Genomic DNA, 27,450 nt, shown 5'->3' with positions numbered 1-27,450 from the left:
ACGAAGGGTCTCGGCCTGAAACGTCGACTGCACCTCTTCCTAGAGATGCTGCCTGGCCTGCTGCATTCACCAGCTACTTTTATGTGTGTTGCTTGAATTTCCAGCATCTGCAGAATTCCTGTTGTTTGTAAGATCTTCTGTAGTTTTCTTACCCAGCCTCAAGGCAGCTTATGATGGTGTTTTGTTACGGGCATCTCCTGCCCTAATACCTTGCTACCTTGATAATCCACATCCAGTTCACTTGCTGACCAGGATGATCATTACTGAATGTTCAAAATATTGTTTTGTGTCATGGAAGGTATCCTTTATTGATGTTACCTACTCATTTCTGGGGATATCATATTCCTTTTCATTGCCTTCTGGCTTCATGTCGCCGAATCTTTTCTCAATCTTTCCTCAGCACGTGACCATTTCACATTTTGGTTCAATTCCCAGCTTGCCTTCTTTGAGGAAAGCCTCACGTTTAGATGTTGGGCCTTAGACCTGGCTTCAGATTCCTCTTCAGATGGATTGTTGTCATGTTCCACCTGCAATGGTAGTTATGCAGCGCTACCCCTTGACCATCACACTTTCTCTCGCGGACTGAGATGTCTATCTTTTCAGCAGTTACATCTCAGGTTATACTTTTCCACCTTGTCTCAGGTATGCAGTACTGTGCAAAAGTTTTAAGCACATATATAAAGCTGGGGTACCTTAGACCTTTGCGCAGTAGTGTATTTGTCAATGTTAAGTGGAAATCTGGCAGGATCGAAGGATTTTGGGACTGGAAAGCTATAGGAGGGGTGTGGGACTGGTGGCTGATGAGTGCCAGGGGTAGGGGGGGGGTGGCATGGGTGCACACACACCCAGCCCTGAGACACCAGGCAAGGTGATTTGATGCCAAACAATTGGTTTATTGATCAGTACAGAACATCTGTCTGGTACTTCATGCTGCCTTCCTTCTCCCTTTCCCTTTTCTCTAGCATGATTCCCCTCTCCCTGCCTTCTTCCTACTTTTAGTCCACTATAGAGACCCATTTCAGAATCAGCCTTATCATCGCTCACATGTCAATAAATTTGTGTTTTTTTTGTGGTAGCAGTACAATGCAATACATAAAATTACTACAGTACTGTGCAGAAGTCTTAGATACCTTAGACAATAGACAATAGACAATAGGTGCTGGAGTAGGCCATTCGGCCCTTCGAGCCAGTACTGCCATTCACTGTGATCATGGCTGATCATCCACAATCAGTACCCCGTTTCTGCCTTCTCCCCATATCCCTTGACTCTGCTATCATTAAGAGCTCTATCTTAGCTATATTAACTGCATGTGCCTAAGACATTTGCATAGTACTGCAGGTGAGATGATCTTGTGCCCTTTTTCCCCATCTCGACATCATTGGATTGGCTCAACTCTACATCACTGGATTCCAGAACTCTTGTTTGAGAGTGCCTCAGGACATGCACCTCGTTTCCATCTCTCCAGTGAACAGTGAGGTGACCAGAAACAGACGTGATTCCTGGATCTCTTCACTACCCTATGATAAGATCCCCTGTGGGTGACTCCTAGTACCTGGTGCACCTTCCGGATGGGTAACTATAACACACAAAAGCAGTCAAGTTCTGCACTGCACATCAATGGTTCATATCCAACCCTGCCCCCACACATGACTTAGAGGACCCATCCTGAATATATCTTTAATTTCATTTTGCCGCAGCTCAGTAGAAGGTGGTGAAAATAATTCCAATCCTTGTCCTAGCATGCAATAGACAGGTCTGTTGACTAATCAATCAATAAGGTGAACCCAATTTTGCTGACTTCAGCTCTGAAATGAGCATCACTCAGAGTACCATATCTCTGCTACTGATTCTAGCACGTGAATGATCTCCCAGCAGGACTGTTCACACTCTTACCACTTGCAGCTGGGGCAAAAGTGCTTTATTACATTTATCGGCAATTACTTTCTTCAGGGACCTTCACTTCCAGACAGTCTGTCACTATTTATAGAACTGGGCAATCTGGAGTGGCAATTCTGAGACCTGGTGCCTCCAGGCAGATCCATCACATAGCCAGCTGCCTCCTTTACCCAATCAATTTGCAACATTTTTTTTGTCATTTGCATTCATGTTACCTATTAGTTTCTCACAAAACACTCTTGAAACATTCATGTGCACTAATGGCATGGTAGTACAGTGGTTAGCGTAATCTCTTTACAACGCCACCAATTAGCTATTGGGGTTCAATTTCCACCACTGTCTGTAAGGAGTATGCATGTTCTCCCTCTGACTGCATGGGTTTCTTCTGAGTGCTCCATTTTCCTCTCACAGTCCATAGATACACGGTTGCCGTTAGTAAGTTGTGGGCATACTATGTTGGCGCCAGGCTGTTCAGCACAATCCTTGGACTGTGTTGGTTGTTGGCACAAAATGTGGCAAATAAAGCTATAATCTTCAAATCTTTCATGTGAGCTGGCTAAGAAGAGGACCACATCGCCACTGCCGTATGTGAGCTTGTTCCCTACCTGCACCGTGGAATCTGTATCCAAAGCAAAGCTGCTTCACATGTTAAGCCCCATCGACAACTGATGGTTATTCTATTCAGCTCCTCAGGCATAAAATCTTCCATGTCAAATTGGTTTTCAGGATGTAATAATCCGACAATGTTCTTTGTAAGATGTTTTAGAAATGTCACCTTCTTTATCAGAGTCCTCAGCTTGTCCACAAAAACTGTTTGCTCTTGTCCCTGGTTCTGTGTAAAACTTGCAGCACTCTGAAGTTATAATTTTAAAGCATCCCCTCAAGATTTCTATGTCTGCAGAGAAGACTTTCCAGATTTATGATGATCATATAACTCATGTTTCCATCACTACCATCAGCAAAATATTATCTTCTTTGTGTTTATGGTTGTGTTGTCTGTTCTGTGTTAATGCCAGGATTTTGACAATGTTGTTAAGTCTTGGGAACATTTCCACTTGCTTCATATGCAAGACAAATGCTGGGACTGATGGAAGACATCAGTTTAACTAAAACATTCACTCACTGTTCTACCCAGTGAACCCCATTCGCAGTTAGCAGCTTCCCTGCTGCCCCCATAAACAGTAATGTTCATTCATTGCCTGTGTAGAATCTGTATGCTCATTTGCACTGCCACTTGCTAAGAACCAGATGATTGGAGGGTAGCAAATGTTATTCTTTTGTTCAGGAAAGGTAATAGGGATAAACCTGAGAGTTGGATTGGCTTCGACGGTGGGCAAATTATTGTCAAAGACTTACATGCAGTTGGAGAGGCATAGTCTGATTCAGGAGAGCCAGTAGAACTTTGTTAGGGGAAGGGCACACCTCACCAGCCTGATTAAATTATATAAGGATGTGACAAAACATATTGATGAAGGAAGAGCAGTGAATGTGGTGTATATGGATTTTAGTATAATGCTTGATAAGGTTCCCCATGGTAGACTCATTTAGAAAATTGGAAGGCATGGAGTCCAGGGACACTTGGCTGCCCATGGAAGGCAGAGGGTGGTAGTACAACTATTTTCTATAGTGAGATGTTTTCTCAATGTGTTGCAGTCATAAGATGTAGTTTTTCATTCTGTGTCTGATCCTGTTGTTTTCTACTCTGTTAATGGATGTTGTTGAGTGTTTTTCTTCCCTGCAGAACATTTCTTCCATCAGAAGTGCATTACTTTTAAAATATATTTTCCCTTTTTTTTATTAGTTCAGATTTAAACTGTGCTGCCCTTCAAATAGTTTGCTTGGCGCCATTCTCAATCCCGTGATGGCTGAAGCATTCTAACCTTGACTTGGATTAGCTTTAAATCTTGGATGAAGCAGGTGGCGCCCGGTGGCAAGTTCTCATTATTATACAAGAAGGGAAAGGATAGAATAGATGAAGCTTGAAGGAAACTCTGCACACACAGGATAGGAAAATGGGAATACATTTACTCAATGAGCTGTGCAGAATTAACTAACAATGAAGAAAATAAAAGGTTTAGGATTATTGGCAGACAGAGCCAATCCTACGAATGTGCAGGGGAACGCACCAAGAACACCAGAATGCTGATTTCCGTAACTAAACCAGAATGATGTAAAAATGAAAAGGTCCAGCCCAGCATACTGGCCAGATGAAATTTTGACTTCTGTGTCCAGTTCTGATCATCTCCAAAGAAGGCAGACAGACAAATACGAGGAAATCTGCAGATGCTGGAAATTCAAGCAACACACACAAAATGCCTGTGGAACGCAGCAGGCCAGGCAGCATCTCTAGGAAGAGGTACAGTCGACGTTTCGGGCTGAGACCCTTCATCAGGAATAACTGAAAGAAGAGATAGTAAGACAAATGCCTGAAGGTACCTTGTGGAAAATTCTAGGAGGTTCCAAGCTTGAGCTAAAAGGAGAGCCAAATACAAAACAAAAATGTTGGCCTGAAAAGAAGAATGATCTGAAATGTAACCTTATAAGGACATGTAAGGGAAAAGGGTCTGTTCCTTTAAAGTAAGTTGAAAATTTGGGGCATAAGTAGAGTCACAAGTGACATTTAAGACTAATATCATAATGAGTAATTAATTAAATTGATTTCCAGAGAGAAGAAGGGGAAAAAGAACATTTGAATAAGTAAATGCTGAATTGGAGTGAGTATGCAATTCTCAATGGTTTCCAACCTGGGGTCCACTGACTCCTTGCTTAATGGAATTGGTCCCTGGCATTAAAAAAAGTTGGGAAGCCCTCTAGATGAATTATGATAATCTGTTTATTTGTGGTACCTTGTGAAGTCAAGAGTTGATCAACAAATGAAAAACTAAACAGATGCCGCAATGGTCAGTACTGAAGCTGAGAAGAGTTAAGCCCAAAATCTAACACCGCATCAGTCCTTGCGCAGAGTGTTGCTGTTCTTTACCTTGGTTTAATGGATTGGAAGGAGAACTTGCAATTGCTTAAAACTGCAGTACACACTTCCAGTTGACTGGATATAAAAGGCATTTATAATCTCAACCCTCCATCTAATTCAGTTTTACTTCAAAAACTGCCCAATGCGTGACAATCTTAATGTAGTTTGTAATAAATCTGATAGCTTAAATCAAGTGAAAGGGAGAGATTCTAGAAAATAAATAGCAGAGCTGAGCGATTTGGTTACCGCAATAAGAAAATACATTTGAATAAACTATTCATGTGCACGTTGGATGATACTCAAACTTCAGTCTCAACAATTAATAGTTCATCATTAAATCTATTAAAGGAACATCAGTTTTAACTTCTCACTATTTTGAGACAGAGGAAAGAGGATGTGAGCTGATAGAATACTAATATACGTGGAATAATGTTACATGATGGATGAGCGTAATAAATTGAATTTGGGTCCTGATATTACTCCCCAGCACCTAACGTTTTAAATAAATATTAGCATATCAAGTGTTCATTTGGGTTGTTTTGTTACAGCAGGGAGATTAAATGTCTGTCACATTGTACACCTACCATATGGGAAGATGGAAGTGTGTATAATTGTCCCTGAACATTTAAGGTTGAAAGTTAAATTGCTCTCACTAGGCACAACAGCTCAAAAAGAAAACAACTGCTTCCCTGTGAATTGACAATGAGCAGTTCTGCTTATAAAAAAACTAACAAGAAAAAATTGATTTCTTTATTAATTACTTCAATATTTTAACATTATAATGTGATGTCAATAAGGGATGAAGCCATTTAATTTTTATATATTTATATATTTTTGCACATTTCTTCTAGCATATTTATAGTAAATTGCACGATATGTTCAAAGTTCAAAGTAAATTTATTATCAAAGTACATATTATATACGATGTCACCTTATACCACTGTGAGATTCATTTTCTTGCAGACATTGAAAGGAAAATAAAGAAATAAAATAGAATTTGCAAAACAATAAATAACAAATTCTGACAAGCACCCAATGTGCAAAAGAAGTTAAATCATGCGAGTTATTTTTTAAAAAGTAAATAAATATTACTAAGTTGTGGAGTCCTCGAAAGTGAGTCTGTAGGTTGTGGAGCCAGCTCGGCATTGAGCTGAGTGAAGTTATCCATGCTGGTTAGGAACCTAATGGTTGATGATATGGGATTCAGTTTATTTTCAGCAATAATTTTTCATTGTTGCTTTGCTCGTAACATCAACAAAGGGAACGGAACTGTTTCTATTACAGGCAAATCACCCATATAGCAGCCAAGTGACAGTAAAAACTAGCACCAGCACATTAAGGTTGACAGTGCTGTTAAGAAGGTGTATGGTGTGTTGGCCTTCATCAATAGTGGGATTGAGTTCAACAGCCATAAGGTAATGTTACAGCTATATAAGACCTTTGTTAGACCACAGTTGGAGTACTGTGTTCAGTTCTGGTCACCTCACTGCAGGAAGGATGTGAATGCTATAGAGAGAGTGCAGAGGAGATTTACATGGATGTTGCCTGGATTGGGGAGCATGCCTTATGAGAAGAGGTTGAGTGAACTTGGCCTTTTCTCCTCGGAGCGACAGAGGATGAGAGGTGACCTGATAGAGGTGTACAAGATAATGAGGGGCATTGATCATGTGGATAGCCAGAGGCTTTTTCCCCGGGCTGAAATGGCTAACATGAGAGGGCATAGTTTTAAGATGCTTGGAAGTAGGTACGGTGGGGGGGCGGGGGGGGGATGTCAGAGGTAAGTTTTTCACACAGAGAGCGGTGGGTGCGTGAAATGCACTGCCAGCAAAGGTGATAGTGACTGATACAATTGGGTCCTTTAAGAGACTCTTAGATAGGTACTTGGAGCTTAGAAAAATAGAGGGCTGTGCAGTAGGGAAATTCTAGGCAGTTCTAGAGTAGGTTACATGGCCGGCACAACATTGTGGGCCAAAGAGCCTGTAATGTGCTGTAAATTTCTATGTTCTCTGTTCTAATTAATCTAAATCTAAGGACAAGAGATAATTGATTAAAAAAAAGAGAAAAAGGAATTTGAAACTGAGGAAGGTGGATGGAATGAAGATCCCGCTGATGGTAGAGCAAGGCCCTGGACCAGCACACAAGACACTGAAGGAACTCAGACAGTTCAGGCCACATCTTTGGAGGGGTATGGACAGTCAACGTTTCTCATTGAGACCCTTCATCTGGACTAAAAAATAAAGGGACCATAAATAGAATAAAAAAGCTCTAATTCTTCCCTGCATTCTTTTTATAAGTGACGACCTCCCCTCTATCTTTCAGTCCAGATGAAGGGTCTTGAACTCCCCACAGATACTGAATGACTAGCTGAATTTCTCCAACACCTCATTTATTGCTCCATATCCCAGCATCTGCAATCCCTTGTGTCTCTGGGACCAAAAGCCTGAATAGTCTGTTCTTATTAAACAGAATGCCATCTATTGTTACTTTTGCATAGATCCTTGAGATTTTTCACTCTTAAAGTTACATTATTTAAATCCATTGTACTGTGAGAAAAGCAATTATTTGCTTACATATTAGCAGAACTCCCATGGCATTGTGCATGTGGAATTGAAACATATAACTGTAGTGACAGCTATTGTATATGTTGTGCAAAAATGAGAAAATCTGCAGATGCTGGAAATCTAAATAACACGCACAAAGTGTTGGAGGAACTCAGCAGGCCAGGCAGCATCTATGGAAAATGTAAACAGTCAACGTTACGGCCCAAGACCTCAGTGGTGGAGGTGATGACACATCACAACAGCAGTGAATGTGAAGGAAGACTGCAGCAGTGAAGGGTCCTCAGTCACCTTGCGTTCCATCCCACTGGACCCTGATGCTGATATACCAAGGACTGTGTGGTGGCTGCCTGTGCTCCCTACATTAAACAAAGCCACGCACAAGCATTCTCCATTACTGATGTAATATGGCCCAAGTGCAGAGAGACAGAGAGACAGTGAAGCAGGTCGACAGTACACTGACTTTAATGGGAACTGTTGCAGAAGTTAAAGGAAGAAGGTAAACAATAAACGCTGAGCCAACAGGGCCATTAACTAAAATTCTCAAATTGGAAATTAAATGCCAATACAGTGGCTGAAAGCAATATCCAAATACTAAATGAATAGTGCTTCTGTCCAGCGTCAGTCGAAACGGTTGTCCGGTTTCCCCGACAAGGACAGGCATGGAGGGTAACATTGCTGTGCCTTGGGTCAAGTCTCGATAAGACTACAATGAAAAGAAGGGAGTTAAATACACCATAATGAAGCAGTAATTAGCTGGAATGTGCATGCTCATGTATACCAAGCGGTCTGTATCACCACCCTCCTTTATAGCTGTGAAGCTTGGGTAACCTACAGCCGTCACATCAAGTCCTTGGAGCACTTCCACACAAGCTGCCTCCAGCGCAGCCTGGGAATTACTTGGTGTCAGCGGGTGCCTCACACTGAAATACCTGTAAAGACCAACTGCAGAAGTATTGAGGCCATGATCACCCAGCGTCAGCAGCAGTGGCTGGGGCACGTGATAAGGATGCCTCCATGTCGGCTACCCTGCAGAGTGTTATACGGCCAGCTACATCATGGTCGACGCTCAGCTGGAGGACCGAAGAAGCGCTATAAGGATCAGATGAAGAATGCTTTAAGGAAGTGCAAGATCAGACCCGAGGACCTGGAGGAGGTTGCTGCTGACCGTACCACTTGGTAACAGCTGTGTAGGGACGGGGTTTGTATTCTGGAGATGGAAAGAACCACCAGAAGACAGCAGAAGGGAGCCAGGAGAAATGCAGCCATGGTTGCCACCACTACCACATATACATGTCCCACCTGCAATAGAGCTTGTGGGTCCAGGATAGGACTGCATAGTCATCAAAGATCTCATCGTTAAAGGAGTGGATGTTGTCATCGGCTTTCGATGGACAACCGAAGAAGAAGCGTGCTCACAAGTGCAATTGCCAAACCGGTTGCGCAGCCTGCCGGGGGTGGGGGAGCAAGTTGACCCAACAGCAGAGTCCATGGTTGTGACGAATGGAATCCACCCTGACTTCCCAAATTATGTGGAGCCTGGATCGGCATCTACAGCCACTTGAGGATCCATGAAGAGATTACCCCTCAGGAGAACATCATTGTCAGTACTTGTGATCACATGACTAGTATTAACTCCACCTTTACTGACTGAATAGATTTATTCCTGTTTTTGTTACACTGCTTTCTGTTTTTTCAGAGATTAATTTTTTTATGATTCACCAAAATATTCATAACTCAGCCTACTTTCAGTGAAAAGGCAAAAGAGTGCTCTTTATTTTACTTTTGTCCACTGGTGCTAAATTTCAAGATTGTGGCTGCAGGTCTCACGTGTGGCTACTGACAGACAGACCTGGGCAAGGCAGAACTTCCACTCATTGAAAGCTGCGCTTCCAGCTGCCCAACGAAGTTATTGGAATTATAAATGTATGGGCACGTGGCCAAGTGGTTAAGGCATTTGACCAGCGACCTGAAGGTCGTGAGTTCGAGCCCCAGCCGAGGCAGTGTGTTGTGTCCTTGAGCAAAGCACTTAACCATACAGTGCTCTGTGACGACACTGGTGCCAAGCTGTATCGGCCTTGCCCTTCCCTTGGACAACATCAGTGTCGTGGAGAGGGTAGACTTACAGCATGGGCAACTGCTGGTCTTCCATACAACCTTGCCCAGGCCTGCGCCCTGGAGAGTGAAGACTTACCAGGCGCAGATCCATGGTCTTGCAAGACTAACAGATTATATATTATTTAAATATTATTATTTATTAAATAATAAATTATTATTATTTAAATGCCTCAGAAAATTTGGACCCATCGCAACAGCCAACACTCAGCCTTTCCTGATCATTGAGGATCCATTCCTAAGCTCCCACTGGTTAATTCTGAGGAGCATAAAACAACATTTGGCTGGTCTCTGGCACCTTTTGAAAAGTTCCCTTTGTTATGTTTTCAGTCTGACTGGATACCATCCGGTTAAAAAAGAACCATCCACTCAAGGTGGTAAAAGCCCAACGTGCAACTAGAACTACTTCCCTCTTTCTTAGAAATCCAACCTTCCATATTATTGCATTATCTGTGGCCCTTTCCCTCACTCTCCATTTGCTATCTTTTTAATGCATCTCCATCCTTAAACCAAAAATGTTGGGAATACTCAGCAAATCAGGCCGTTAACAGAAAGACACAACTGAAGTTTCAGTCCAATGGCTATTCTTGAGAATGTTTGTTTTTTGTTTTCAATATCTATAGGTTTTTTTAACTTACCATCTCAATTATATTGCCTAAACATAAACCACAGGCACAACTTATTGATAATAAATTGGAGACCAGGACTGACTGGGATTTGGAGTTCTTTCGGTCAGGAAACTTCAGTAGATAGTATGGGGAGTGATCTCATTGTGATGTACTAAATCTAGAGTAGACGCAAGACATGGTAGATGCTGGAATCTGGAAAGGCAAACAAACTCCTGGAGGAATGGGGCAGGTCAGGCAGCATTGTGGAGAGAAATTGATATTCAATGTTTTTGGTGGAGACCTTTCACCTAGATACAGATGAAGAGACTTGACCCAAACATCTCAATGTCCATTTTCCACCGCAAATACTGCCTGACCTGCTGTGTTCCTCCAGTATCTTTCTTGTAAATCTAAGAGGGCTTGAGCAACTGCAGATTAAGGACGTACATAGAATGGACTATTCAGGATTGAGGTGAACAATAATAATGTCATAATCCCCAAAGATACTTGTATATTCAGGGCAAAAATAAATACATTTTTGGAACTTGGGAAACCACTTTATAAGTACATAGAGTGAACGAGTAGTATATTTCAGCCATAATGCTATTGAATGTCATTTTCAGTGGACTTTGTAGTCTGCTTTCCCTGCCGTATTTTTGATTTTGCCTGAATTTAAACGTAGGACCTTATTAATGTCTTTAGACTGCAGCCACAACCAACTAGGGGTTAGGCTGATTAAAAAGAAGTGATTGCATTAAATGTACCATTTGGAATTTTGGAACTATTAAATAGTTTGGTGGTCACTGTTTATGAGGCATATAGACAACACATGAACAGGTAGGTAATTGAGAGATTCAGATCATGTTCAAGCAGATGTGGTTTAAATTATGGGCCAGAGGGTCTGTTCCTGTGCTGTATTAGTTCTATGCGTTATTTATCTGTTTCAGACACAGTGACACAGTGGAGACAGGACGATGAACATTCCTCTTGCTTGGTACTCTCGGACCATCTGACTGCCTTTAAAACATTAAATGCTTCAGGTTGATGTGCAGAGACTGAGGGCAGTGTCTTTGCATGGAGGAGAAATTGAGCCAACTGGACATGCAGGGAGCTTAAAAAAATGGGGATCACAAAGCAATCTTGTTGAATGAACTATTCTTTGCTAACCCCCTTTTAGAAAAGCAATCTTGTTAACTGAACTGAACTGGAAGAAGATGGTGCCAGCAAACAATGTGATCAAGGTTGACATCCTTCAGATGGTTAACAAAACTACTTCTTTCACTTCTTTTACGTTTTCTTTTTCTTTCAAATGTGGTTCTGCTACTGTTGGAGCCTGTGATCTACATTTTGGTGGTGTGTTTTCAGGTTGATAGAGCGATCTGTCACTTTGCTGTCTCCAAGGCATTCACAAAAAAACACAGAAGCATAGAAAACCTACAGCACAATACAGGCCCTTCGGCCCACAAAGCTGTGCCAAACATGTCCCTACCTTAGAAATTACTACGCTTACCCATAGCGCTCTGTTTTTCAGCAAGGTTTCGAGCAAAGCATATGGCCTCAAGGCCAAGAATCCTGAAGATGGGGTGTGAGCCCATGATCAACTCCATTTCTCATTGATTAAAGGGCCGAGAAAGATTGAAACCATTGAGATGAGTGCAGAAGGTGAGGGGGTGTTAAGCGCCTTCTACCAGCTGGCTCACTGCTGCCAGAGGAAGGTGTCTGCATATTACGGTCTTGCTCTCCTTCTAGCTCGCTGCTTCTAAAGGAAAGCCCTTGCGTTTGAATGGCCTTTCTCTCCCTCGATGCTCTTGGAGGATGGTACTAGAGTTCTTGGGAAGGTTTTTTCAACATGGATTGTGGATTGGACTCTCTAGTTCGTGCTATGATGTGTTTCTGGCTTCTGGTCACTCCTTTTTTTGGTGCTTTTTTTGGGCAATTTTGAATTGGGGTGGCCTGTAGACAGCAAACATTGAGCTGAGCTGAACATGCATGGACTCTTTTTGATGTTGTGTTTTATATTTTGTATTTTTTCATTCTTGTTTATGTTGCCAGTTGTGTGACTTGTTTTTTTTGTGCATGGGGGTGGGGGGATTGCTGTTTTCCTTTGAATAGGTTCCATGGTTTTTTTTTTCTCATGGGTGTCTATGGCGAAGACGAATCTCAGGGTTGTATACTGATTACATACTTCGATAGTAAAATAATCTTTGAGTCTTTGCTAACCCTCTTTTAGAAAGTAAAGAAATAAACTTGTTACCTTCAAATTATAACTAACTAAATCAGGTTTGAATGCAACTGTATGCAGGCAGGTGGTGAGATCTTTACTTAAGACCACAGAGAGGACAGTCTCGTCCTTTTTTACTAAATAACAATTGCCAAGAAATCTCGTAATGAAATTTCCTACAAGCTTCAATATTCGTACTTCCTTTGCTTGGCAGCTGTATTAATAATACCTTTATTGCTTTCTGTTCTATCACTTTAACAGTAAATAAATGAAATGGAGATGCGGAAGCATACAGAATACATTAGAAATCTCCACTAAAGCAAAACTATAACAAATTTCAAGGCAGTTTTTACCTGTCACATTGGAAGTGCTGCATGAAATTAGATAAACAGAAGAATGCATTCAATTAATTTTAAGTAAGGTGAAACTATAAACAATACAAGAAGTAACTTGTTTATCTTTTCTTGGCATTGATTGAAACACAAGACAAATATTGATTGCTTCCTTAAGTGTGTTTTCCTAGATAGTCTCCATTTAAGTATTTGAAATAGACCAGAGAGTGAGATTTTTAGTAAGCAGATTCTGGCAATTCCCTGTGTCCGATCAGTCACGATGTCAATTAGAAATCACCTCAGGAAATATGAGCACGGGCTGGGAAATTCCAGTCGGTCAGTTCCTGAGTCTTGTAAGCCGACAAGGGAGATTTTGCCTCAGGTAGCCCTAAGACACGGATTCCCAGTGAAGTCGAGTTCTCTAACCGACAACATTGCTGCAAGCATTTTAAGATTGAAATGATTCATTGCATGAAATTATGCAAATACCCTTTGTCAGATTTTTTTGATTTCATTAAGTTTGGCTCCTTTTTTCCAACATCAATAAAAGTGCAAGTGAGTGGGTAAAAAGACTATCAAAGGGGGATTTGTTTTAATTGGCATGGTTACATTTGATAACTGCTCATAGTTGATTATTTTGTTCCTATATCCCCGTGAGTGTTTCATTCTTAGATTGTTCGCTCATTTTCTCTGCTTATGACCTTCACAGTCTTTCCCATTCAATCTGCATCACTGTACTTTTGTATCTATAGTACTCGAGTCAGTCACATACCACAATAGGTAAAATACAGTATATATCTGAAAGCTCAACTTTCTGTTTCAGATCACATCGGGTAGCATCAGAAAAAAATGCAAACTTGATAGAGGACTTAACACAAATGTTTTAGGAATGGACATGTACTGGCAAAATTAATTACAGTGGATTCTAATTAATTGGTCTATCGGTTAATCAGGACAGCCGCTTATTTGGGACGACTCTTAAAGAGCAAGAACTAATCGAGAAAATAGCCGGGCAGCACACACAAAATGAATAATACTGAGAACATGATTGTGGAGTCCTCGCAAGTGAATTTGTATCTTGTGACATCAGTTCTGAGTTGAGGGGAGAGACGTTATTTATGGCAGTTCAGGAGCCTGATGGCAGTAGGGTAATAACTGTTCCTGAGCCTGGTGATGTGGCACCTGAGGCTCCTGTACCTCCTGGTAGTAGCAAGAAGAGAGCATGGCCTGGATGGTGGAGGTCCTCGATGATGGATGCTCCGTTCATGTGGCAGTGTTCCTTGCAAATGTGCTCAATTGTGGGGCCGTGATGCAACCTGTCAGGGTACTCTCCACTGTGCATCTGTAGACATTTGTCCAAGTTTTAAATGACATACCAAATCCACTAAATCTTCCAAGAAAATACAGGTGTTGTCTTCTCTTCTTTGCGATGGCACTTACGTACTAGTTCTAGGGCAGATCCGCTGATACGATAACACTAAGGAATTCAAGCTTACTAATCCTCTCTACCTCTGGTCCCCTTCTGAGGGCTGGCTTCTTTATCCTGTAGTCGATAATCAGCCCTTTGGTTTTGCTGACATTGAGTGAGAAGTTGTGGTAGCACCATTCAACCAGATTTTCAACCTCCCTTCTACATGCCGACTCATCACCACCTTTGATTTTGACGGCAGTGGCCTCTTGTTGTTGCAAGGACGTGGCTGGGGATGAACCCAAGTGCAGGACAACAGATGCTGAGGCAGAGTCGTTAGGCATAGCACCTCCCTGAACGGGGAGCCGATATCCAGGAGACGATGCGGAGCTTAGAACTAACAGTTCTCAGGAATAGGAAACAAAGTTTACTCTCACAAGAGTCAACCAACGAACTGGCAGCTTCTTGTTGTGGTCACAGGGTTTTTATCCTGCCGTTTGATGGGAAGCAGGTGCGTGTAGTTAGTGATACCTGGGAATGATTGGAATCTAAATGAGGTGATTGAGGCCCAAATCTTGAGGCAAATTGCAAGGTGGGGATTGCCAGACGGGACCATGACACTTGTATGATGAGATGACCTCGAACAAGAGCAAACCCGCAGATGCTGGAAATTCAAGCAACGCAGACAAAATGCTGGAAGAACTCAGCAGTTTCGGGCAGAGAACCTTCAGCAGGACTGGAGAAAAAAAAAAGCAGTAAATTTAAAAGGTGTAGGCAGGGGAGACCGGAAGAAGGAGGGGTGAAGTAAAAAAGCTGGGAAGTTTATTGGTGGAAGAGATACAGGGCTGGAGAAGGGGGGACCTACTAGGAGAAGATAGGAGGTCATGAAAGAAAGAAAAACGGGGAGAGGAGCACCAAAGGACAGGCAAAGAGGTAAGGTGAGAGAAGGAAAAGGGTATGGTGGGAGAGAGGCATTACCAGGGAGCACCTATGTTACATCTGCCAGGAGAAGCAGGATCTCCCAGTGGCCACCCATTTTAATTCGGCTTCCCATTCCCATTCCATGGCATCCTCGACTGTCATGATGAGGCCACTCTCAGGTTGGAGGAGCAACACCTTATATTCTCTCTGGGTAGCCTCCAATTTGATGGGATGAATAACGATTTCTCAAACTTCTGGTAATGCCCCCCACTTCATCATTCCCCATCCCCTTTTCCCTCTCTCACCTTATCGCCATGCCCGCCCATCGACTCCCTCTCCTTCCCTTTCTTCCATGGCCTGTTCTCTTCTCCTATCAGACACCACCTTCTCCAGCCCTGTACCTCTTTCACCAATCAACTTCCCAGCTCTTTACTTCACACCTCCCCCCTCCTGGTTTCACCAATCACCTTGTGTTTCTCCCTCCCCTCCCCCCACCCTTTAACTCTACTCCTCATCGTTTTTTTCTCCAGTCCTGCTGAAGGGTCTCGGCCCAAGACGCCAAACTGTACTATTTTCCATGGATGCTGCCTGGCCTGTTGAGTTCCTCCGGTATTTTGTGTGTGTTGCTTGAACTCTTGACCTCAGCATCGCACTTTATTGTCTGCCCTTCCTCTGTACTTGTAACTCTATATTCTGCATTCTGTCATTGCTTTCCCCTTGCACTAACTTGATGTGTCGACATGGTGAAATGATCTGCATGGTTGGCATGCAAACTGAAGCTGTTAACAATAATAAACCAATTAGCAATGACGAAGGTGTTTATCCATTTTCCTATATGGCTCTCCCCCATCGATTCTCCTTTCTGTTCCCACATTTCAAAAGCATCCTGGTAGGTTAGAGACCATAAATTAATCAGCTCTCAGAAATGGTTGACAGAAGAGTCAAAGGGAAGTTAATGGACATGTATGGGAGAAGAGAAGTTGCAAAGTATAAGGAAATAAGGAGAGGTTAGCAGGACCAAGTAATTGCTGTCTGGGTGCTGGCATGGACCTGATGGATCAAATGGCCTCTTTCTATGTCAAACAGGTAAAAAATACGTGAAAGCACAGAGGAACATCTGGAGAAATTTCTGAAACACCCATCCGCTGCTGTCGTTACTGAGCGGCGGGGAATCTTTCGGAGGGCAGGCCTCAAAATCCCCGGCCTTGCCTGCTTTTGGTGACCGAGAAGGAGGTCGAATCATTCGGACAGAGATGGCGCTCAGTAATCGGTGTCGGAGAGCTGATCAGAGCTCGAAGTTTTCGGATGACTCAGAGTCGGATTGTGGTCGGCATGGCAAGGAGAGTTTTTCTTCCTTCTCCCGTCTGCATGAGATGTGGGTCATTTGAGAAACTTTGAACTTTACTGTGCTCACGGACTTCTTCATCAAGTTATGGTATTGTTACACTGTTTGTAACTATAAGTTATAATTATATGGTTTTGTCAGTTTTTTCAGTTTTAGTTTGTCCTGTGTTTTGTGATATCACACCGGAGGAAATAATGTATCATTTCTTAATGCATGCATTACTAAATGACAATAAAAGAGGACTACATGTCTTCATAATCATAAATAAAGGTAGTAGTGACATCTCAGGTCAAACCAATACGCGAGTTAAAGCTGGTGGTCTTGTCATGCACCCATTCATTGCCTTTATGATGATGAAAGTTTTGATTTGAGTAAAACTGTCAAAGCCCTGATGAGATAACGCTGGGAGCTTTATTGTAGATAAGAGGGGAAAAAAATCAATTTTTAAACATCTTTCATGGCCTTAGGTTATTGCAGAACATTTTAAAGCCAATTGATTAATCATGAAGTGCAATTTGCTGAGGAAATGCAGCAGCCGATTTATGTAAGCAAGCTCCCTACAACAACGATATGGTAATAGATGAAAAATTTTTTTTTCTGATGCTGAGCAAAGAATTAATATTGAGAAAACACTATGAAAATTTTCCTCAATATTATACGATGGGATTGTTCCATCTAGCTGACAGACAAATTACCTCTTGTGTTAATATCTCACCTGAAAGCCTGGACCTCAAATATTCAGCACATTCTGATGCCTGGACTGAAGAATGAGCCAAGAATGTTGGATGATCTCTGAAGAGGACATTGAACCCAGACCCAGTACAGATTTAAATTCGGATTCATTTATTTACCACATCAACAATGAAACATACAGTACTATTTTTTGTGATAACAAACAAACCAGCCTAAGGGTATGTTGCCCCATATTTGGATGCTAACATAGCATGTCCACAATGTTCAGCAGAGCAACACAACATCAACAAAACAGAGCAACAGCAGCAAAACAAGCCACTTTCTTCCCTCCCACACACACACACTTAATCACATTCACAGACAAGCCCAGCACAGGCTGCCTCCAAAGTCCTTGTTCCTGGATTCACTGACTCACAGATATTTGGCCCAGACTTGCAGTAGCCACCAGTGACTTCAGTCTTCAACCTTTGGACCTCAGGTTCTGGGCTCGCTGTCTACAGTCTTTGACCTCTGGTACCAAACCTAGGACTCACCAGTCATTGTCTTTGAACTTTGGACCTCATACTTCAGACTTGCACAGGCCTCTGAGCCAGGGACTCCCTTCTTCCTTGGGCCCACCAATCCAGCATCCACCTGTGAAGATTATTGGCCTTCTACTTCAGAGTGCTCTAACCTGGACTCGGGCTTCTGCCCTGACTCTTCATTTTACTGCCTCTGATTTCTAACTCCCCTCATCACTGTCCCCAAACCCTAACCTGTCCTGTATCTCCCAGAACCATGCCTACAAGTTTAAAAACTATTGAGAACACAAGAAATCCTGCAGATGCTGGAAATGCAAAGCAACACACACACACAATATTCTGGAGGAAATCAGCAGGCCAGGCAGCATCTAAGGAAACCAATAAACGGTCAATGCTTCAGGCTGAGACCCTTCTTCAGGACTGGAAAGGAAGGGGGAAGACATCAGAATAAACTGGTGGGGGGAGCAGAAGGAGGATAGCTGGAAGGTGATAGGTAAACCCAGGTGGGAAATTAAAAGACTAGAGAGGAAGGAATATGAAAGGAGAGAGGACCACAGGAGAAAGGGAAGGGAGGGGGCACCATGGGGAGTTGATAGACAGCTGAAAAGAGGTAAGAGGCTAGAATGGGGAATAGAAGAAGTGACACGAGGAGGCCATGGACTGACCTTTCAGAATGGGAATCAGAATTAAAATGTTTGACCACAGATGTACTGCTTTTTGCAGATGGAACAAAGATGCTTAATGAAGTGGTCCCCCCAATTTAGAGGATGATGCATCAGGAGTACTGGGTACAATGGACAATACTAGCAGAGTCACAGGTGAAGTGCTGCCTCACCTGGAAGGACTGCGTGGGGTCTTAATGGTGGTGAGGAAGGAGGTGACTGGGTAGGTCTACCACCTTGGCCACTTGCAGTGATAAGTGCCTGGAAGGAGATTAGTGGGGAGGGATGAATGGACAAGGGACTGATCTCTGGAGAAAGCAGAGAGATGGGGGAGGTAAAGATGTGTTAGGTTGCAGGATCCCTTTTGAGATGGTGGAAGATATGGAGGAGGATGTGTTGAATACAGAAGCTCAAAGGGTGTGTGTAAGGATAAGAGGAACTCTATCACTGTTAAGGCGGCAGGGAGATGGGATGAGCGTGGATGTCTGGGTGATGGTGGAGATGCATGTGAGGGCAGTATCAATGGTGGCGAAAGGAAAACCCCATTCTTTGAAGGAAAGCCTTATCCTGAGAACAGATGAGGCAGAAACGAAGGAACTGAGAAAAGTTAATAGCATTTTTACAGTAGACTGGATGGGAAAAAGTGTAGTCAAAATAGCTGAGGAGTTCATTAGGCTTATAAAAGATGTCTGTAGATAGTTTGTCTCCAGAAAGAGAGATTGAGAAAGTGCTGGGAAGTGCCAGAAATGGACCAAGTGATCTTAAGGGCAGGGTGGAAGTTGGAGGCAAAGTTGATGAAATTAACGAGCTCAGTATGAGTGCATGATGCGGTACCAATGCAGTTGTGAATGTAGTGGAAGAAGAGCTGGAGAGCATTTGCAGGGAAGGGTTGGATCATGGACTGTTGTAAGTAACCGAAGAAAAGGTAGGCATACAGTAGTTGGGGCTCACGCAGGTGTCCATGGCTACTCTTTGAGTCTGCAGAAAGTGAGAGGAGCCGAAGGAGAAATTGTTGAGGGTGAGGACCACTTCTGCCAGATGGAGGAGGGGAATTGGTTAGTTCTTTTATTGAGAAAGAAATGGAAAGCTTTAAAGCCTTCTTGTTGGGGAGATGGAAGTGATTAGGGACTGGGTATCCATGGTGAAAACGAGGTGGTCAGGGGCAGAGAATAGAAAGTTAGTGAGGAGATTGAGAACATGAGTAGTGTCTTGGACACTTCCCAAGCATCTTGGGATGGGACTGATCCATGGGGGATAGAATGGGGTCAAGGTATGAGGACACAAGTTCAGTGGGGCAGAAGCAGGCAGAGACAATGGGCCCAACCGGACAGTCAGGTTTGTGGATCTCAGTAGGAGGTAGAAGCAAGCAGTACGGGGTATGGGATCTATGGGTTTGGTGGCAGTGGACGGGAGTACTGCAGGTCTGATAAGGTCTGCAATGCTGTCAGAGACAGGTTTCTGGTAGTCTGGAATAGATAAAAAGAGGAATTTGAGAGTTTCTGCCTGGACTCAGCAAGGTAGAGGTCAGTCTGCCACACAACAACAGCACAAACTTTGTCTGCGGGTTTGATAGTAAGAATGGGATTGGTGCATAGAGGGTAGAGGACAGTGCAATCACAGGGGTTAAGCTTCGAGGAGCTGTGAGGAGGGCTGAAGTTGGGCTGGTTGGTGTCTTGAGTCTGAGTCATGCACTCAACAAGTTGACCTCAACAGTCGATCTACAGTACAGCAATGGTGAAGAAAAGAACTTTGCTTCTCTTTTATGATAAGGTCCAGTCAAGAGTCAGCACTGCAGTACAAGGTGCCACCGGGGAATAAAAGAGGAGCAACGGAGTCCTACAGATGGGTGGGAGTGGAAAAAGTGGCAACTCACATATTCACATATAGTGTATGTTCTACCTCAGCAATGCGTTCCATGTTATAGATCTTGCATGTATAATATCTACCAGAGCCTGACCTCAGTCCAAACATGGATAAAAAAACTGAACTCCAGAAGTGAAGTGAGTTTAAGTGCCCTTGAATCTAAGGCAGGATTTGATGGAATAATGCCCTGGTTAATCTGGATTTGGTGGGAATCAGGGACAGCACTCTGCCGGGTAGAATCGAACCTCGCACAGTGGAAGGTGGTTGTAGTGGTTAGAGGTCAATCCTCTCAGCCACAGGGCAGCTCTGGAAGAGTTCCTTAAGGTTGTGTCCATGGCCTAACTATCTTCAGCTCTTTGTCAATGATCTTCCTCTGACGGTACGGTCAGAGATAGTGCTGATGATTGTACAATGGTCAGTAGCATTCACAACGCAAGAGTCCACAACCAAATGCAGCGAGACTTGGACAATATCCAGGCCTAGGTTGATGGGTGGAAAGTAACACAAGTGCCAGACACAGATAATATCCAGCAAGATAAAATCCAGTTATCACCCCCTGACATTCAATGGCATTGCTACCATTGAACCCTGACTGTCATATTCCTGGGGGGCGGGGTTCCCCTGAGCAAAAACTGAACTGGAGAAGACAGTACACAATGCAGCTAAAAAAGCAGGTCATAATCCCGGAGCAAGTGCCTTACCTCTTATGTCCTCAAACCTTGTCCACCATCTACAAGGCTGAAGTCAGGAGAGTAATGAGGCACTCTCCATTTGCCTTGATGAGTGCAACTTCAGCAACGCTAAGGAAGTTCAAAGCACACAAGACACTGCGGCCAGTTTGACAGGCACCCCAGCCATAATTATCCACCGACTCCACTATCAACGCACAGCAGCAGCAGTTCGTGGCATCCACGGGACTCACAGCAACAACTCAACACAACTCGTTGGATAGCAACTTGCAAATCTAGAGGGCAACAAGAGCATGGGAACTCCACTGCCCGGAAGTTGCCCTCCAAGTCACACACCATCCTGACTTGGAACTGTCCCACTTCACTCTTGCTGTGTGAAAATCCAGGAACTCTGTCCCTAATAGCAATGTGGGTGCATCCACACCTCAAGGACGGAGTCATTCAGAAAGGAAGCTCACCACAATCGTCTCAAGGACAGCTAGAGAGCGGTAATTAAATGCCGGTATGTCCCTTTAATGAATTTACAAAAATTCACATCGTGAATTTTCTCTTGCTTTCATGCATTCTATGTCACATGGAGGTGACACGGCGGTGCCAGACTGTAAGACTGGGGTTCAATTCCCACCACTGTCTGTAAGGAGTGTGTCTGTTCTCCCCGTGACCGCGTGGGCTTCTTCTGGGTGTTCCGGTTTCCTGCCACATTCCAAAGATGTACGGTTAGAGTTCGTGTGCTGTGGACATGGTCTGTTGGCACCGGAAAACGTGGTGACACTTGTAGCTGCCCAGCAGAATACTTGCTGATTTTGATGTACATGTGACACATAGAGCTAATCTTCAATACACACACAAAATGCTGGAGGAACTCAGCAGGTCGGTTAGCACCGATGGAAATGAATAAACAGTTGACATTTCGGGCCAAGACTCTTCATCAGGATTCGTTTCAGACTGAAATGTCCATAGATGTTGCCCGACCTGCTGGAATTTCGCTGGTATTTTGTGGGTGTTGCTCAGGATTTCCAACATCCTGAAGAATCTCTTTTGTTTATAATCTTTCATATATCCCAGTTTCTAGGCAAACACTTGGAGTACAAGGAAGGGAAATATTCAATGCATAAATTTTTAAACATTACACAATGGCTCAGTCATTCCACATCAACCATACTAACACTGCTTAATTGTCATAAAATAAACACAAAACTCGCCATCCCAACGCTGTGCACTGCCACCCCCCTGACCAAGACCTTTCTTTGGAAACAGAAAATAAATCAGTGCAAGAACTCATTCAAACTAGGAAATGCAGTCAATCTGGTGAGAAGCAGAAACACATCTGACAGGATAAAAATAAGATGAGAGGATCTCTGTTGACTGAAATGGCTTAGACTTGCAGTAAATCTTAGTCCCTCAATGGCATATTTCATTCCATCTCTCCCTACAGCACTAAACCTCTCCTGCCGAAAAATCCATTCAGCTCAGTGATTTCTGTGTGGTGTGCGGAGACTGCGAGCTCATTGAGTTGCTGACTGATTTCTCTGACAATAACGCGATGGTTTGGTACTGCCCAGTGTGGTATCCAAAGCACAGTTTTTAACAGGCAAGTAATCTGAGCGGTCATTAAAACGAGACTAAATAGTCCCTTCTCAGCACTCAAATCTACCTGCTGTTGCTGGATTAGGTTCAGGTTATGCTTCTGTGGCAACTGTGGCATGAGCAGGAGAGAAAGCACTTATATATATATCGACATAAATAAATTTAAAACAAAAAAAATATATATACTGCATCCCTCAGACACGTCCAAAGTGCTTCACACGTGGTGGGATTCTTTAGGACCATGTTCAGCCTGCTTTGCACCAATAATAGTCACCGATACGCTGCAAGTCCCATAGATGTTAATTTGAGCAAAAATCTGTTTCTGTGATAACTGAGGGAACCATGATGGCCAGTGATTTAAGAAAAAAAAATCTCCTTCCCTTGAACCGTCCTCAACCCCATGTGGTGACTGTTGCTAGGATACAAATTTATACCTAACATCAGCTTGTAAGAATTTGCTTCCTTCACAAGCTATTCCAGACGGTGAAGGCCTTGAATCTGTTTGATTGCTGGGGGCATTACTTGTGCTCCATGCCCAAACATTCATGCTCTCAGTCAAAGACAGTGTTTCTTTTAATGAGTAGAAATCCTTTGTTAACTCTCCACAATTCATAGATCCCAAGGCCAGCTGGAAAGCTCTGACTGGTGCCCAAATGTAGACAGCTAATCTCATTAGACAGGAACTGCATAGTAAGAGATTTATACAAAGTCATCAAGGGCACCGTCAAAAGGCAATTCCTCAAACAGCTGGCATCTATCATTAAGGACCCCAGTCTTCTAGGATATGCTCTCTTCTCATTAGTGCCATCAAGGAGGAGGTAGAGGAACCTGAAGACACACACTCAATGTTTCAGGAACAATTTCTTCCCCTCTACATCAGATTTCTGAATGGAGGATGAATCATGAAAAATACCTTACTATTTTTTTCCTCTGTTTTTGCACTACTTGCTTAATTTAATTGGTTATACATTGTATATCCATCTCATTGTAATCTATAGTTTTTTGAATTATGTGTTGCAATGTATTGCTGCCTCAAAACAACAAATTTCACGACATCAGTCAATGATATTAAACCTGATTCTTTTCTGAACCTACATTTACATACCACCATTCATGTCCTCAGATTATTTCAGAAAGCTCTATAACCTAATAACTATATTGGAATTTAATTGCTTCATACTGAAGAAACACGGCAGACAGTTTGCGCAAACAAGTGGCCAATAGTCATGCACTGATTTTATTGTGATGATTGAGGAATAAACATTGCCCTAAGCACTGGGACAATGTATCATCTGAATAGTTTTCTGGGAAAGTTTACATCCATCCAAGAGGGACAATCAAGGTCTCATTTCAATACATATTCCAAAGATGCCACCAACAGAAATACAGCATGTCCCAAGGACTGCATTAGATTCGAATTTTGTGAATTATCTATAATTGGAACTCAAATGGATATGGCCAGAAGGCATGAGCTCAGCTGTACTGGAAGGAATAAATAGTTAAATTGGTGGGTTTCTGCATGCAGAGAGAAAGAAATACCTTTAACATGCCAAAGCTATAATGCTGGATTAGTGAGAACTGAAATAGCAGAGACTGCAACCTATTTCAAAGATACATGTCTTGAGATAGGAGATGGAGATTTAAAGCTTTCTAATTAAACTGTTATAACCTATAATCTGGCAATAACGACACAATTTATAGACTCTGTTGGAAGGAGACCCATGAAAGGCTCAATCCAAGCTTTGCTTTTAAAGACAACTTGTTGGCATAATGCATTACAGGCCTACCTTGCCTGTAATTGCCAATGTCATGTGAATCAACTGTCATCATCATCATCAGGTGCCATGCCCAGTTTGAGCTTTGACTGCCATGGCCCACACATTCCTGTTTCAGGTCAAGTGGATCAATTCATTGGTATTCATTTCCAATTCTCTGGCTGCTGTCTCCATCATCATTTGTCTTTGTCTTCCTCTTATTTTCTTCCCTTCAATCTTTCCCATAATTACCGTGCACTCTAACTCCTCTTTCCTAATCACATGTCTAATGAAGTTACGTTGCCTTTTCACGATCTCATACATTATTTCTTGTTTTGTGTTTGCTCTGTTCATGACATCCTCGTTAGATATTCGTTTTGCCCATGATATTCTTTACATCCTCCTCAAAAACCACATCTCTGCTGCTATAATTCATTTCCTCATGATACTAGATATTGTCCAACATTCTGAGCCATATAACATAACTGGATAAACATAACATTTCAGTACTCTGAGGCGGGTTGTCGTGCCTAGTTTAGTATTGGTCAGTATACTCTTCATTCTTGTAAAGGTGTCTTTTGCCATCCCTATTCTTCTTTTGATGTCCATGTCACACCTGCCATCTGATTTCACCCAGCTTCCTAAGTAGCAAAAGTTCTGTACTTGTTGTATGTCTTCCCCATTTATTTTCAGCCTGCAGATAGGATTCTCCTTCTTTTTGGATATCACCATACATTCTGCCTTTTTGCAATTGATAGGTAGACCCAGTTTTTCACTTTCTTCAACAATTATATCAATTAAGTTTTGTAGTTCTTCCCCCATACTTGCAATTAACACAGTGTCATCTGCATATCTGAAATTATTGATGTTTTCACCACCAACGCTGATTCCCAAGATGTCTCTTACTTCTCCATCTATTCTTAGAGCGGCAGTTTGTTCCCAGTACAGATTTCTGATTAGGCGGAGGTCTTTCGAATCTAGATCTAGAGTATTCTGTAATATTTCAAATAACTTATTGTGCTTCACTTTATCAAATGCTTTTGTATAGTAGATAAAACAAACAAACAAATCTTTTTGCACTTGAATAGCTCGTTCTGATAGTATCCTTAACATCAATTTTGCGTTTCTTGTACCTTTGTCTTTCACAAAACCACATTGTTCTTTGCCTATTTCAGCTTATATCTTACTTTTAGCTCTTGTCATCAAAATTCTTAGAAGTATCTTGGTGATCTGACTCATTAAACCTATGGTCCTATGTAATTCACGTTCTATTGCTCCAGCTTTCTTCGGGAGAGTGATAAATACTGATTTTTTTCATCTCTTCTGGTATTATTCCAATCTCATAAATGCCACTGATTAAATCAGTAAGTTTTTCAATTCCATAATCTTCAAGGGCAATAATTTGTTCTATTACTAATTCATCAGCACCTGCTGCCTCTCCTTACTTCATCTTATTTATTGCATTACGAACTTCAGATTTTAAAATACTTGGACATTCAATGTTTTTCTCAATTTCTGGTCTTTTGCCTCGATCGTCTTCAAACAATTCCTAAATATACTTAGTCCTTCTGTTCATAATCTCATCTTTTTCCATGATAGTGGTACTGTCCTGTGCTTTCAAACATCCACCTGAAGAACAGAGGAGCTTTTTACCAGTGATATTCTTGATTTGTTGATGTAACCTTTTTGGATCAGTATTCTTTCTATTGGATTCTTTCTATTTGCTCAAATTCCTGGTTTAACCATTCTTCTTTGGCTTTTTGACATAAGCTTTTAACTTTTTTATCTAAGGACTTACATTCTAGAGGACTTGCTTTCTTCCATCTCCTTTCTTCCATTAGATTTTTGATTTCATCTGTCATCTATTTATTCTTTGTGCTTTTTTCTTTTTTAGGTATCACTGACTCTGCTGATTCTACCAAGGCATTCTTTAGAGAGTTAAATTTCATTTCTACATGATTGCTATCATCTTCAACAGATTCCAATTGTAAATTTTTGTCTTAAGTTTTCTTCTTTAATTAATTGCGAGTAGTCAAGGGATTGTTCAGGTTTTTGCTTCTTTAGTTTTTTAAGTTTTACTTTTACATGACATATTACTGGATTATGGTCACTATTACAGTCTGCACCTGGATATGCTTTGCATTAAGTCACTGAGTGTCTAAATCTTTGGTTTATAGTAATAAAGTCAATTTGATTTCTAGTGTTATCACCTGGACTTTTCCAGGTCCACAAGCGTCTTGGATAGTTTTTAAAGTAGGTATTCATAATGACCTGATTATTCATCTTGCACCATTCTACCCATTTCTCACTTCATTCATTTCTTTCCCCTAGTCCAAATTTTCCTATGGTATTTCTATCAGCACCTTGTCCTACTTTAGCATTTAGATCTCCCATGACAATAACAATATCTTGAGATTTGCATCCATTCTTTGCTTGTTCAAGCTCTTCATAGAATTTATCTATATCTTCATTTGTTCCATCTGTTGTTGGTGCATATACCTGTATAATCGCTAAATCAAATGGTTGTCCTCTGAATCTAACAAGGAGCATTCTTTCTGAATTTGCCCAATGTCCTAAAACACTTTTTGCCATGTTTTCATCCATAAGAATTCCTACTCCATTAGTATGGGATGTTCCACAAGAATAAACTGGTGTTTTATTTCTAATCTGACATGTTCCAGCACCTATCCAATGAACTTCGCTAATTCCTTTGATGTGAATCTTTAGTCTTTCCATTTCATTTATCACATTGTCCAATCTTCCTGCTTGATATAGGGTTCTTACATTCCAAGTGGCAATAATTTTCTTTTGTGTTACTTTAATTTTATGACCTGTAGCTTGATGACGGTCGGGGATCCCCTGCTGGCCAGAATCAACTCTACCGAGCGAAACATCTTCAGAGTGGTCTTGAAGATCCTCTTGACGCTGTTGTTGTGTGATACATTTTGTGAGTTTGACCATGGTTTTCTTAGCAAATTGCAAGGGTGGTTTGCTATTGCCTACCTTTGGGCGAACTAAAGAAATCGCCATTTCTCTTCCCAAATGTTCATCCGCCTATACTATAGCCATTGACATTTGAGGTCGTAGCTCATCCGGCTTCTCTGTCATAAGTTCAGTTACTGAACCTGCCGGATCCGCAGTTGGCCTTTGCTCGTATCCTGAGCAGAAACCCTTGCAGGTGCTACCGTTCTGGGTCAGAGCGGCCCTGGGAGCAATGAATGACTAACGGATAACTCCACTTTTCCCAGAGCTCTGAAAGTCCCCAATCAGAGCATCATCACCGGTCGCAGTTTAGAGTCATACCC

The sequence above is a fragment of the Mobula hypostoma genome, chromosome 27, assembly GCF_963921235.1.
Source record: "Mobula hypostoma chromosome 27, sMobHyp1.1, whole genome shotgun sequence".
In the NCBI taxonomy this organism is placed as follows: Eukaryota; Metazoa; Chordata; class Chondrichthyes; order Myliobatiformes; family Myliobatidae; genus Mobula; species Mobula hypostoma.
Note: the sequence above shows the minus strand (reverse complement) of the source record.